A 14814-nucleotide genomic window follows, 5' to 3' on the forward strand; every position below is an offset into this window, starting at 1 on the left:
ATAGGTTAGTGACAGTGAAAACATAAATCTAACGCGTTTCGACCCTTGAACGGGTCTTCTTCAGAGATGGTGGTCTGTTAAAAGAAACACAAAGTTACACTGAATAAATACATCCGGTGTTATGCATGTTGGGAATATCCAATATTAATTTAATATGGTTTACCCGATGATGTACTTCCAGGTGGATAAGAAGATTATGGTACTTCAGATAAAATTCCCCCAGAGGGCAATGTCTCAATTTCCTTTACGCATCTGGAGTGGTACCTGGTCCATATATGTCGCCAGAATGCCAGAGGGAAGGGGAGGCAGCGTCACAAGCTCACTGACGTTACTCACGGGAGGTCACACTAATGCCTTGCCCCCCAGAAAAGAGAAGAATCCGGGGGGTAGGTGCGAGTAAGGGTACCCAGATGATGTGGTGAGTCACACCTGCAGCAAAATCCCAACAACAGGCAAAAATTAAAAGCGAGGATTATTTGACATTGGAAACATGGGGTGCACATATGGTATGAGGTTAATAATGTCATATCCTCATTATGTGTACAAAAAGTATTTATACACATGTATATGTGCAACCCCAGTTATCCAAATATCCATATAAGGTGCTTTCTAAACAGGGCGGAGAAAGAAACAAGGAGACCATGCCTGGAGGTATCTAAGGTGCCTAGGGAAAAAAAAAGAGAGCAAGGGAGAGGAGAAAGTCCAAAATGGGTGAATGCGTTGATGAGTGCTGCTGTGTGAATCATAATGACAAGAAGGGGGGGAAGGGGAAAGAAGTGAACCATGGTGACGAGAAGGGAGGGGGGGGGGGGAGAAGGGGGAAGACGTAAAAAGGGGGAAAGGAGTGATGAACGGTGAACTGGAAAAAAAGGTGGGAGTATAAACACTCAAGCAAAGAAAGAAAAAATGCACTGAAATAGTGAGAAAAAAAAAAAAAAGAGATGTAAATCGTGAGACAAAGAAGACCACATATGAAAATATGCAGAATAAAATACATAGAAATGAGGTGACGGCAAGCAAGAAACATGAACCGATGAAAGTATCAAGTGCATAAACGAGTGTGCATGCATAAAAAGTGTGTGTATGTGATAGTGGTGTGAGAAAGTGCCGAGCAGATATATTGGCCTCATTAGAACAGCCAGGCCAGTGGTGAGATTGTTACCTGGATTGTAAGACCTGGTGGGAGATTAGTCCAGATGGTAAAGAGGAAAGGATGGCGACTTAAGCGTTAGTCCATAAGGGGTAATTAGCGCAGTCCCTGACTTGTGTTTTCTAGAGTCACCCGATCTGTAAGTTAGTTCGATCAGTCCACATACCAATCAACTATTATAAAAGCTTATTTGGTGCAATACATCACCAAATGCAGGTCAAATAAAAAGGGAAAATCATACTCACCAAACGACAGGTAAAGGTTTCTTGCCCCCTGAGCGAATATACACTTCCTATGAAAAGGGATACGTATTTAAAGCCTGAAGATTGGCTGCAGGTGCGTACCGCCCACCCATCAGCCGCTATACGCCCAAACGCATTGGCCGCCTGAACAGGATCAGCCTCGTGTGGCCGCCCCGGCGTCCTGGAAGACCGGAAACCGGCCCCGAAATGACGTCACTTCCGTCGCAAACGCGTGGCGTCACCGCGTCACGCACGTCCGCTGAAACGTGCGGACGTGCGTGAGGTGTGCGCCCGGAAGTGTCCGAGGATGCCGCCGGCAAGGGATTATGTGTCCCCCAGCCCGCCCATTCAACAGGGGGGGAGGGACCAGCGGAGAGGCCTGTCCGTAATATCCAGACAAAAGCCACTCCTACCCTTGCCGGGGAGTAATGGCAGGGGGCAGACCCAATCCTCTCCTCCTCACCTTTAGGCTGTAATCTAGCGGAGGACCATTTTTAGATTACGGGGAAAGGAGACATATGCTCAGTGGAAGGAAAAATTTGTTTGTTTGAAAAAATTAGGTGATGTCTAATGCCGAGACCAGCCAGATCCTACCCAGGCACCCACTGAGGATCTTCAGGACTGATAGTGGGATGGGGAGTGAGGAAGTGAGGAACATGGGGAAGGAAACAGGGGGGAAAAAAAAAAGGGGGGGGGGGGAGGGAAGATCCAATGGTGGGGGAAAAAAGGGAAGGCAGGTGGCTAGTCGGGGCATAGCATCACAAGAAGCTAAGTAACGTTCACCAATCAAAGTTATGTAATTATATAATACTTCACATGATTTAATATGCGTCTATTAACATGCAAGTGCATGTCTCTATTAGGAGCTTGAACAAAGCAGATATACAAATTGTAACAAGATATACATCAATTGGAACACATAACCATATATGCAAATTATAGCAAGATATACATCAATTAGAACACATGACAGTTAGACACATGGCTTTTCTGGGTAACTGGTAATGTAAAGATACATTTCATTACAGAACAGCCCTGACTGGCCTATTGGCGGACACGAAAAAAGAATTTGAGATGTAGGAGTGAGAGGAAAGGTCCAGGTGGGGTAGAGGAAAAGATCCCATTGCAGAGCAGAAGGAACTTTATTGTGTCCTTCCAGAGGAAAACCCCTTAAGGAAGGGGGCGAAAGAGATCGATTCATTCAAACCTGGGGCAGAGGTGGCATCCAATTTATGTATCCACCTCTGTTCCCGTTGCAATAAGATCTTATTCCAATCCCCACCCCGGGCCGGTATATGTATGCGATCTAGGGCAACAAATGTGAATTTCGGCATTCTATAATTGTGTACTGTTACAACATGTCGACCAATTGGCAAATAGTAATTGCCAATTTCCATACTGTACACATGTTTGGATATGCGGCGGTGAAATTCCTGTTTCGTTTTACCCACATAGTATGCCCCACATTCGCATTCCATGAGATATACTATTCCACGTGTTTGGCAGTTTACAAAATGAATGGGTCGAAAGGTACCACCGTTCGGTAGACGAAAGGTCTTATCCCGTCTGATATGCTTGCAGCATGAGCAGTGACTGCAGGGAAAAGAGCCAAAAACTGAGCAGTGTTTGGATCTCTTTGCCGCACTCATATACTCACTTTGCACTAATTTATCCTGTAACGATGAGGCCCTTTTGAAGGAAATGGAGGGACGTGTGGGGACAAAACGTCCAATTCTGGGGTCATCTCTTAAAATGGGCCAATATTTCTGAATAATATTGTAAATGATGTTATGTTGTTTGGTAAAGCGCATCGTAATCCTGGGTAAGTCCCCCGTGGGGTCATCGCGTGTCTTTTTGGAGAACAAGAGATCTTTACGGGGTAGAATTACCACCTTATTAAACGCCCTGCGTAGGCATGAGCGGCTATACCCGCGTGCTAGGAATCTAGTCTGGAGTTTATAGGCTTCTTCTCTGAAGAGACTGTCATTAGAGCAGTTTCTGCGAAGACGCAGGTACTGCCCATATGGTATGGACTGTTTTAAAGCAATGGGATGGAAACTATCGGCATGTAATACCGTGTTTCCCGCAGTACTCTTCCGGTACAGTGATGTGTAGATGGAATTTTCTGGAGTGTGGCCTATGATGACATCCAAGAACGTAATATTCTGAGTGTCATAAGTCATGGTAAATTTTAAGTTGTATTTGTTTGTATTAATACAGGATTTAAATTCCAACAAGGCAGTCTCTGATCCCTCCCAGATGATGAGGACATCATCGATGTACCGGCGCCACATAGCGATGTGACGCGTGTACCCGACAAGGTCCCCATCATCCAGGAGGGATTTTTCCCACTCCCCCAGGTACAGATTGGCGTAGGCCGGGGCACAGCAAGTACCCATGGCCACGCCCTGCACCTGGAGGTAGTGGGAATTGTTGAACAGAAAAAAATTGTGATGTAAAATATAGTTCAAACCGTTCACAATAAATTCATTCACCTCGCATGCGTATTTACCACTGGTTTGGAGTAAGCTCTGTACAGCTTCAACCCCACAGTTATGTGGGATGGAGCTGTAGAGAGCCTCCACATCGATGGCCACCAGGATAGAATTATCGGTTAAAGTATAGTTCTCAATTGTCTGTAACAAGTGTGTCGTGTCCTTCACATACGAAGGCATACATGTAACAAATGGTTGTAAAAATGAATCAATGACCTTACTGAGGTTTTCGGCTATTCCACCTCTCCCCGAGACAATCGGCCGACCAGGTGGTCGTGATTGACATTTGTGGATCTTAGGTAAGCTGTAAAAAGTGGGTACCCTAGGATATTTCGTTCTAACAAAGGTGTGCTGTTCCCTTGTAATGCCTCTCTTATTAAGAGCTGTATCTATGAAATTGTAAAATTTGTCATAGTAGGTCTGTATTAGTTTACTTGAAATGACCTTGTACCACTCTTTTTTGGCTAAAATGTCTTGACACATCCGTACGTAGTCCAGATTGTCCATGAGGACTACGTTACCCCCCTTATCGGAGGGTTTTATTGTAATGTTTACATTTTTTGTCAGCATGTCAAGGGCTTTGGCTTCCTCTTTGTTTAGATTATCAGGATCAGATTTCCTGTATGACAGCTTACAAATATCCCTTGATACTTGTTTAACAAATATATCGATATTTGGATTTAAACTCAGGGGAGGAAATTTTCCAGAGGGTTTTGTGAAATTATGCTGAGTTTTACGTGTGGGCTCGTTTGCAATCTCAAGTAACGCTTCCAAGTCTATTTGGTCTATAAGGTCCACTGTGTTGTTTTCTTCATATAGAAGTGTTAAGTCCCTCAGGGCCTTGAATTCCCTCATACTAAACCTGGACCAATCGGTATTGTCAGTGTCAGTGGTGTTTTTTGCATGCAGGCTCTTTAATAAGAGCCTGCGTGCAAACAGTTGAATATCCGTAATAGCCCCAAAGGGGTCCAGACTTTCCTGTGGGCAAAATGTCAAGCCGCAGGCCAGAACCCCACTTTCAACCGGAGATAGTGCGTAAGATGAGAGGTTAATCACACTGAGGGATTCGCTTGAATCCGTGTGACATATGCGTCCAAATTTCCTGTTCCCTTGTTTGGACGGGGTGAGGGAAGTCCCCGTTTCAGGTTTAAAGAGCTCTGACATAATTCTAAGCTAGGTACTACAATTTCCCTTTCTTGTTCCTTAGATGTCCCATTATTGCAACTGGCCTCAACATTCCGATTAGGTTCTCCTTGGGATACCATATCATCCCTTTCTATCCTACTGCGAGACCCGTTGCCACAGGTAGAAGTGCCTGTGTCAACAGGGTATTTATATGGAAACTCACCCAATGTAACCACATCACATGGATCTGTGTACAGATCCCGACCATTCTCGAGTCTCCCTGTTGGATTATTATCAGTAATGCGTTTCTTAATATTACCCTCCGGGGAGTCTTTGTTACTGCGATTTCTTTTAAACTTTCCCCGTGATTTTTGCACCTGCTTAATTTGTTCGTTAGAGTTAGACACGTCCTTAAGTTTGTTTGTATTTTTATTAGGAAGATGTATCTTTCCATTAACGTTCTTTTTAGATTGTGTATTGATATTCCATTTATAGGCTCGTCCCTCTGAGAAGGCAAATTTGTCCCTCCAATATTTAGACTCCTTCTTGCGTAAAATATTTTTATTATAGGTAGATAGGGGGGGGCAGTGCCTAGTACTGAAGTGGTTAAATGTCACAAAAAATATAACTGAATATGTAAAAAGGAAATAAAGGACAAAAAATTCAAAACGGACAACAGATTCCAAAATATAGTAGGACAAACCACCAAAAATTCTTCATATATATATTAATAGTAAAAAGGTCAGGTCTGAGCATGTAGACCCTTTGCAAAATAACTATTTATACCGTTACATGACCATATCCACTGTCACTACCGAATAAATCCAAATAGTGGCAGTGGGCCCCTCTGAAAGAAAAAAGTCCTTATGTCACTCCTCAGAGTCTACAAGGCCAAAGCCGTAGCTAACATATAGTCAGAAAAAAAGAAAGAAAAGAGATTTTCCCCTGCTGTCCCGCTTTTAACTTGCGTACCAACACCAGGAAGAAAGAAAAGTAGCTACCTTAGGTTTCGGTGAACACATAGGACATTTGATTAATATCAAAAATATTTTTATTTATTTCTATACATAAAACAATAAACCTTGATTGAATTGCATCAATCGATCCTAGATGTTTAAACTTTGCTGGAGAGAATGTGGACATAGAGGCGCTCTTATCCACATATGGTAGGAATGTCCCCTAATCAAACTCTTTTGGGAGGATATTAAGGATAAAAAAAAGATATACTGGTGCTAGACGTTACTCTGTCTCCAACACACTTCCTCCTACATGTTTTCCCGATCTCAGATAGCCAATAAGAAAAGCACACTGCCTCATTTACTAAACGCAGCAAGGTGCCTGTTTCCAACTTACTGGAAATAGCCCTAAGTCCCTACCCGAGAAGAGTGGATCAGCAGGGTAAAGGACATCCGAGAAGCGGAGGATTGGATAGCAACCTGCTGGGGTTTCAGGGACATTAGAGCATTCAATATATTACTCTTTGGTGCCCCTGGCTTGCACGTGGGCAGAGGGAGATTAGCAGGAAGCTGTTTTATCCCCCCTTCTTCCACTCCGGCCGTGGGCCCGGGGACCATACTTTCATTGAAGAATTAAAGACAGCCCCCATTGGCTTAATACCCACCCTGCCAACCCGAGGCTTATATGCATCAATTGTCTCGCATGCATATCTAAGATATCCATGAGGATTTCCCCCATTATGACCTCCTTTGAACCTTTTAAGAGGATAGCCTTTCGGCTATATTCCCACGGTACTTCTTTCTTATACTGTATTCTTACTTATTTGTTCAATCCATTTGTATGTGATGTTTATGCACAATGAGCCCATATGGCCCCAAGATTTTATTTTACAAATGTTGAACATGACATGTTACTTGTCTCGTGCAAAAAGATTATACAAAAAAAAAAGAGTTATAGACTTCAGAGAGAGAGAGATATAATTTTACCCCTGTACAAATCATTAGTAAGTCCTCATCTGGAATATGCAGTTCAGTTTTTGGCACCAGTTCTCAAAAATGATATCGGGGAACTGGAGAAAGTGTAGAGAAGGGCAACCAAACTGATAAGAGGCATGGAGGAGCTCAGCTATGAGGAAAGATTAGAGGAAATATATTTATTGTTTTGAGAAGAGGAGATTGCGGGGGAATATGATCAACATGTACAAATACATAAGGGGTCCGTATAGTGAACTTGGTGTTGAGTTATTCAATTTAAGGTCATCAGAGAGGACAAGGCAGCACTATTTACATCTAGAGGAAAAAGATTTCATCTCCAAATACAGAAAGGTTTCTTCATAGTAAGAGCTGTGAAAATGTGGACTAGACGCTCTCAAGATGTGTCTCTGACCAGCTAAATAGATTGCTTTAAAAAAGGCCTGTGTTCTATCCTAAATGTACTTAATATAACTAGGTACTAACATTTATAGGTAAAGGCGATTCAGGGAATATTTGGTTGCCTCTCGGGGGATCGGAAAGGAATTTTTTCCCCCGCTGTAGCAAATTGGTTTATGCTTTGCTGGAGTTTTTCGCCTTCCTCTGGATTAACTGTGGGTATAGGATTGTGTATATGGGATTGTATGGTATTATTATTATTTTTTATTGGTTGAACTAAATGGACTTTTTTCAACTTGACTAACAATGTAACTATGTAACTGATAGGTGCCACTGATGGGCACTGATAGGTGGTATTGATGGGTACTGATAGGTGGCACTTATGGGTAATGATAGACGACATTGATGGGCACTGATGGGCAGCACTGATGAGCAGGCACTGCTGGGCACTGAAAGGCAGCACTGACTTCCATCACTGATGAGCACAGATTGGCTTTTACTGATGGGCACAAATTAGCATCACTGATGGACACAAATTGGTGTCACTCATGGACACAAATTGGTGTCACTAATAGGCACAGTTTGGCATCACACATGGGCACAGACTGGCATCACTGCTGGGCACTGTTGAGGCTGCACTGATAAACACGGCACTGATGATCAGTGCCCTGATTATCTGTACAGTTCTTTGCTGTGAGAAGATGCTGCTGATCGGCTCTCCTCTCCTCACATTTTGTCAGTGTGAGGTGAGGAGAGCCAATAAACGTAATTTCCTTGTTTACATGTGATTGGACACAGCTGTACAATGGTTAAAGAGCCACGCCATCAGCTCTTTAGCAAGATCGGGGTCGCTCCATGTCCCAGTGACACAGCACACCAGCAATCGCTGTGCTGTGCCCCAATCCCCTCCTCTGAGCGAGCAAGTGCGGTGAGACTGGGGCAACATCCTATGACGCCATCCCAGAACAACGAAGCATCCCGCCCGCCATCATTTGCCTATATGGGGGGCAGGAGGTAGTTAGTAGGTGTCCAAGCACAGGGAACTTACCAGGAGAATATTATTCTACAGCAGGGGTATCCAAACTATGGCCCAAGATTGCTATGAATGCGGCCCAACACAAAATTGTTAACTTCCTTAAATACTTAAATTTTTTTAAAACCTTTTTTATAAAAATGCATTTACACTTACCAAAAAGATATGGCTGAAGAAAAATGTGACAGTATTGTCTTTACTGGACTTTTATTTTCTCAATTAAAAATTTGCCGCTCTTCACGCTAAGGCCTTATTCATGTCATCAGTTTTTAGCAGCACCTGTATTTGTGAGAAACTGCCATATTTTCAAGGATGAAGCACATAAAGGACAAAATTAGAGCCTAAATATCTGATGAGCACTTTGAGAATTCATTGAGAATTGCTACTGCTTCCATGGAACTAGATATTGAGTCATTCATTTACCAAAAACAGTGTCAAATACTGCACTAGTTTGATGTTGCCCTCTTTTACTTTTCTAATAAAAAATATTGCAAAAAATTTTATTAGTCAGATAGGTTCATTATCTATATCTGTGATCATTAACTTGTGATCTACCTGAATTTTTCTGCTCATCAGCTTTAATGTTAGTGTACTTTATGTGTGGCCCAAGACAATTCTTCTTCTAATGTGGCCCAGGAAGGTCAAAAGGTTGGACACCCCTATTTTACAGATTGTAGACATCAAAGGCTTAAAGTGGTTGTAAATCCTTACAAACCACTTTGACTTACAGGTAAGCCTAGATTAAGGCTTACCTGTAGGTCCAAGAAATATCTCTTAAACCTACACGGTTTAGGAGATATTTGCCGAAAGACAGGCACCGCTGTCTACGGTGCATGCGCCGTAGACAGCGGCACGCAGGCGCACTGAGCGCGCCGCGGTCAACGGCGATATGCCGTGAGTAGCGGCTCCCGTGCGCATACGCGGGAGTGACGTCACCCCGGCTCAGACGAATGACAGCGCCGGAGCAGCGAGACCCACCAAGAAGATGGAGGCTCCGGACTACAGGGGACAGCGGTGACTTCGCTGGCTCATGTGTCAGGTAAGTGACACATAATGGACTACTATGCGATGCATAGTAGTCCATTATGCTTTACCTTTGCAGGGAATCAAAGAGGAAGTAAACCCATCAGGGTTTACTTCCTCTTTAAAGTGATTGTAAAGAATGTTTTTTTTTTTTTTTACATTTTTAAATAACAAACTTGTCATCCTTACCTCCACTGTGCAGGCCCTTCTGGGGTCCCCCGACGGCTCTTACCGCTCCTCCTCGCATCAGATAACCCCCAAGGGGGTTACCTTGAGGGTGCGCTCCCAAGTCCAGCATATGTGTCCATACCATAGCGAGTTCTGCTGACCAAAATAGGTAAAATAGGTATGCACGGTAGGGAAACTCAAAACTCTCCAATGTCCCTCATTTATAAACAAATCTTCTGTCCTTCTTGTCCTCCTTTGTCACCTTTTTTCCTTCTGTTGTATTAATTAATGAAAAAAAATATGTGCAGTTCAATGATGTTAAACTACAAAAATCCATGCATTCAACCTCTATATTTTTGCATTTGTTATCTATAAAACCTGTTGTAAAGGAAAAGTAGCATAATTAACCAAGCATTTTTTGGGTCATTTTTCATAATCTATGTACCTGGGGGTGTGACAGGGTTGTGTCATTTGCCCTAATACTTTGTGCTGAAAAGTGTCCTTATTTCTCATATAACAAAATTGAGAGACACACACTTATATACTGTACCTACAATCACAAAATGTAAGTGATATGTACAGATCACTTTAACTTTTTGAAAGATGTTTTTGAATAAGGTTGGTGGTTGTCCATACATCCACCTATCTTACAAAGGTTTTACCATGCAAAACCCGTAGCTATTAAGAACAATGTGTACTGCTCCGTTGGTCCTTTGGGTTTAGTATTTATTTCTGTTTATAGAACAGGACTCTTATTGTAAGTTGAGCTGAATCCCAGACCTTAGGACGAGTACTTTATATTATGACATTACTTGAAGACATAATTTGTGCTTATTCCATGTGTCTCACTCCCGACACTTGTAGTGCAGATAAGAAACCTAGAAAAGCCTAGTTTACTTGTTCCATGTGTGCAGCCTTGACTCAAAAAAAGTAGACAAAAGCCAGAATACAACACCTGCTTTTCCTCATGATCAGCTCCCAGGCTTATGGCGTTTTGTATTGTTAAACATAAGACTTTATTTTCAGTGTGTTGTCAGGCAGTAATCCTGACAGGCACCACATGCAGCTTCTTTTAGCGTGTATGTATGTTCCAAAAGGCTGGGGGACACAAAGTAAAACGTTATGTCACCTAAATCCAGTCAAGTGGCAGTAGATTTTGCCACACATGCCTTTTGTGGTGCCTTGTCCAGGGTCTTTTACACTCTAGGCAACAGCAGGGTGAGTATATCTTAATGATTTGATAAATGAGTATGTGTTAAGGCTAAACTTCATCCAAACCTGTTTATTTTGGGAATTATGGAAACAGAATTGTATATGTAAATTTGAAAGGTGTTCCATCATCCAGTGCCAAAGATTTGACTTGATGTAAAATCTTATAAATAAGGATAAAAGCAACAATAAAAAAACACCTTTCTAGCAGTGGCGGCTGGTGACGTTCTTGGATGGGGGGGGGGGGTGCCAGACCCCGTCTTTCCTTTTTTTTTTTTTAAGTTTTTATTGAAGGGTATGCAGCAGATACAGTTAGAGGGTAACTTTGAAAGGACATACAATCATTATCTCAACCATAACGCCAAGATATGCTATGGTGGATTACAGCATATACATTTGGTACAAGAAGAAAATAGTGTTCATAAAAGAATGCCGTGGCCCCTCCATTCAGTCTGAATTGAAGGCAGTCTCTCCTTTCCGAAGAAAAAGAGAGATCTGCCAGATCACTGTGGGGAGTCTATAACAGTGTGTATTACTAGGTTCTGCACACACCTGTAGAAGTCAGGGATAGACTTCGATAGACTGAGAAAGAAAATACTAGAGGGGGATGGAGAGAGAGGGTGGGGGGGGGGAGAAGGGAAAAAAGGGGTGCGATTGGAGAGTGGGGGGGGTGTGGAGCAGGGGGAGGATTGCAGGAGGGCGGGAGATGTGTCAGACAGCAGGATTCAATGACAAAAATCCTAATCAAGCGTATTGGAGAAATTAATCGGAGAAGCAGAATTGGACCCAATAATGGTCTTATGTTCCTCCTCCTTATCTCGCAGAACCGAGGTCAAGTTTTAAATTTTTTTCTATATCCTTCATCCTTGCGAACCATTGAGCCACTGTTGGCACAGATTGTTGTTTTCATAAAGGCAGAATGCACGCTTGTGCAGCATTCAGGAGGTGCTTGAGGAGGGATTTGTGATAAAGTTTCCCTGATAAAGGAGTAAGATTTAATAGGACTGCGGCTGGGTTGTCCTGTAGGGAAATGTCAGTAAATTTATGTATGCGTTTAAGGACTGGTTCCTAAAAAGTTTTGAGTACAGGACATTCCCAGAAAATGTGCAGAATAGTTCCCTGGTGAAGGCCGCAGCACTAACAGCAGTCCGTTTGATTGGGAAATATATTTGCCAGGACTGATGGGGTTCTATACCATTGTGTATTATTTTGTATGTGGTCTCCTGATATTTGCTACATAGAGTGCCCTTCCTTTTTGACCCCTCCCACTTCTCATTAAACTTCACCCCTTATATAATCCACATACTCTGTTCCCTGTATTCCACCCATAGTGTCAGGAGTATATAACCTAGTTTCACAGATTGGGTATACAGCCCAGCATCACAGATAGGGTATATAGGTCAGCATCACAGATAGGGTATATAGGTCAGCATCACAGATAGGGTATACAGCCCAGCATCACAGATAGGGTATATAGGGCAACCCCCTGCTGCGGGGCTCACAGCACCCCCCCACCTCCGGTGCGGGGGCTCGCGGCAATGACAGCACCCCCCCCTCTTAACTCCAGCGCGGGGTTTGTGGCACTTACCCCCACTGGCAAATCGGGAAACAGACCTGCCTCCTGATTGGCGGGGAGGAACTCGAGTGTGACCATAGTGAAAATGTATTCGCTATGGTCACACAACAGGGTGGGATCGGGACGCAGTGCTCTGTGCCCGAGCCCACCCTATTTTGAAGCCTATGTCTCATATTCGCTATATTTGAGATTGATTTTTATCACAAAGTTATTATTTACACATAACATTATTGTTTCATATTTTTAGCGCTACATTTTTCACCAATCATATATATATATATATATATATATATATATATATATATGTAATTTGCTTGAAGTCCATGGCCCTAGGCTGCCACCATGATGTGAAACAGCATCTGCATTAAGGAGCACAGCATGGGACCATCTTGGAACTGAAAAGCTAAAATGAGAAACGCATTTTGCCTTGTGAACAAATTTCTTCTTTTCATGTTCTAACCTGCCCTGCAGACTTGAAAGGTAGAGCTGACTGGACTAATTTCACATGTAGGATCTTTTGCGTTTACGGTCATTCATTACATACGTAAGTTTTGATAAGGTGCAGAGTAGTTCTAGACAGCCTTTTGCTGGTTTCTTGAAAGTACAAGTTTCAGCACGTCCTTATCAACCTACAGCCGAAGTGCTGCATCATCTGAACTTGTCCAAGTCCGTCTTATTCAGAAATCCCAATATTGCAAATTCCTCAGCATTACAGAATTTTCTAATGCTAGAGTACTGTGACTGAGAAAGGAAATATATGAAACGCAGCTGAATTTAACCTTGATACGTTCCTCTAAGAAAACCTAATTCCATCCAAGCATGTTTTTGAAAATGAGGTGCAATGGGCTAAACCTAGCCCTGTTACGAGTTCAGCAGGAGGGCAACACTCAGTCTCCTGGCAGTGTTCAATAGGTGTTATTGCATTCAACAAAAATTATTACAAGGGTTCTTAGATGTGTCCAAAATCCACAGCCTGAGGTGAGATCATTCCTTCACATGCTTGATATGTACAAAACGTTTCCTCTTGTCATAGTTTTCACCTAAAAATAACAACTTTTCTAAAGGTTTTAGCAGTAAACTTTAATGCTTGTGATGTGAGTAAAATGTATGACTGTTGTGTCACCAACATTAAAATAAAGACATTCTAATAAAGGGTGGTCTGGCCAACATCCCCGACACTTGTAAATAGCAGATAGATCTGTACAGAGACAGGGGAAGCAAATGGTAGGATAATAATTACAGTTGACTGTAATTAAACTATATTCTCAATTCTCAGATTTCTTCCTATTCTTTTTTGTTATTCCCTATCTGTAGAACCTAATTAAACCTACATTAACCCCTTGATGCCGGAAAAAAAAGATTTAAGTGCTCACTGCTTAAGTATAAGATTACATTTTTGTGTTCAAACACAAACTACTCACATAAAGATGATAAAAACACAGCATGTAAAGCCGACAATCATGTTAGTTCCGTAAGGCAGCAGCGGGTGACGTCATTCATAGCTCCTCCCTCGTACGCGTTACGTTCAATGAGAACTTCAACGGCACCGGACTCCTCCTTCCCTTCATTAACAGACGGAGGCACTTGGGGAAGGGGGGAGGAATCCAGTAACGTCGATGTCCGTGACGCAACCGGATCTCCGACTGATCTCCCTGAAGACCCGGAAGCCGGTGGAGAGGTGAGGATCAAAAAAATTAATGGATTAATTGAGGAATTAATCTTTAATTTCCACAGCCCTATTTTTTTTCTTTCTAAACAATTAAAACGATTGAAATAAGAATTGTCCCCAGAACAGGAGTTAAGGGGAAAGCATTCAGTTGGGACAGCTATTCTGGGGTCAACTGTCTAATACGGAAAGTCTCATTACTTTGGATATCTTCTAACATCCTGTTGTGTATCTTTGAAAGGAGGTAAATGGTACACAAACAAAATAGTATTTCAGAGGTGTTAACATCTTAACAACTTTAGCCAAAACTTAAAAAAATTGTTGTATGTTGTTAAAGTGAACCTGTACTTTGCCCAGCTAAGGCAAAGCAACAGATTTAATTAAATGCTACCCTTCTCAGCTTCACAAATGTACCTTCCTATTGCTTCCATACTACCATGTTTGGCTGCCAGGAGTGAAGAGAAGATGTTTTGTGTAAGGATGTTAACACCTGCATGTTCGGGGGTTTGCATGACCAATCACCAAGCTGCAGCTCTGTCAGATAGAAGAAAAGAGGTTGGGTTACATGGTCCCCAAATAAAGAAGTATTTTCTTTTTTTGCTGTCAACAGTAAGGTGGTGGGTGAGTGAAGGGAAAGGAAGGTAAGTGTAGCTTTGAAGGGTGACAAGTGAACACGTGGCTTTGCCCTCTGCAGTGCATTGTGCTGACTGTTAAGTGTAACTGAGTGTTAGGCACAGGTCACAGTGTTAAGTGTGCAGTAGCACTATAGCAGTGTCCCAAAATGTTTTACTTTACAATTT

General features: G+C 42.4%; 1 protein-coding gene across 4 annotated transcripts in view; it reads left to right on the forward strand.

Annotated features, from left to right (window-relative positions):
* RARB (retinoic acid receptor beta) overlaps positions 1 to 14814 on the forward strand; it is a 1106099-nt gene that overhangs the window by 621095 nt on the left and 470190 nt on the right. The gene's annotated exons all lie outside the window — the stretch shown is intronic.

Source organism: Lithobates pipiens, unplaced genomic scaffold, assembly GCF_037356315.1.
Source record: "Lithobates pipiens isolate NorthernLeopardFrog02 unplaced genomic scaffold, aLitPip1_a1.2 Scaffold_19, whole genome shotgun sequence".
NCBI classification, from domain to species: domain Eukaryota; kingdom Metazoa; phylum Chordata; class Amphibia; order Anura; family Ranidae; genus Lithobates; species Lithobates pipiens.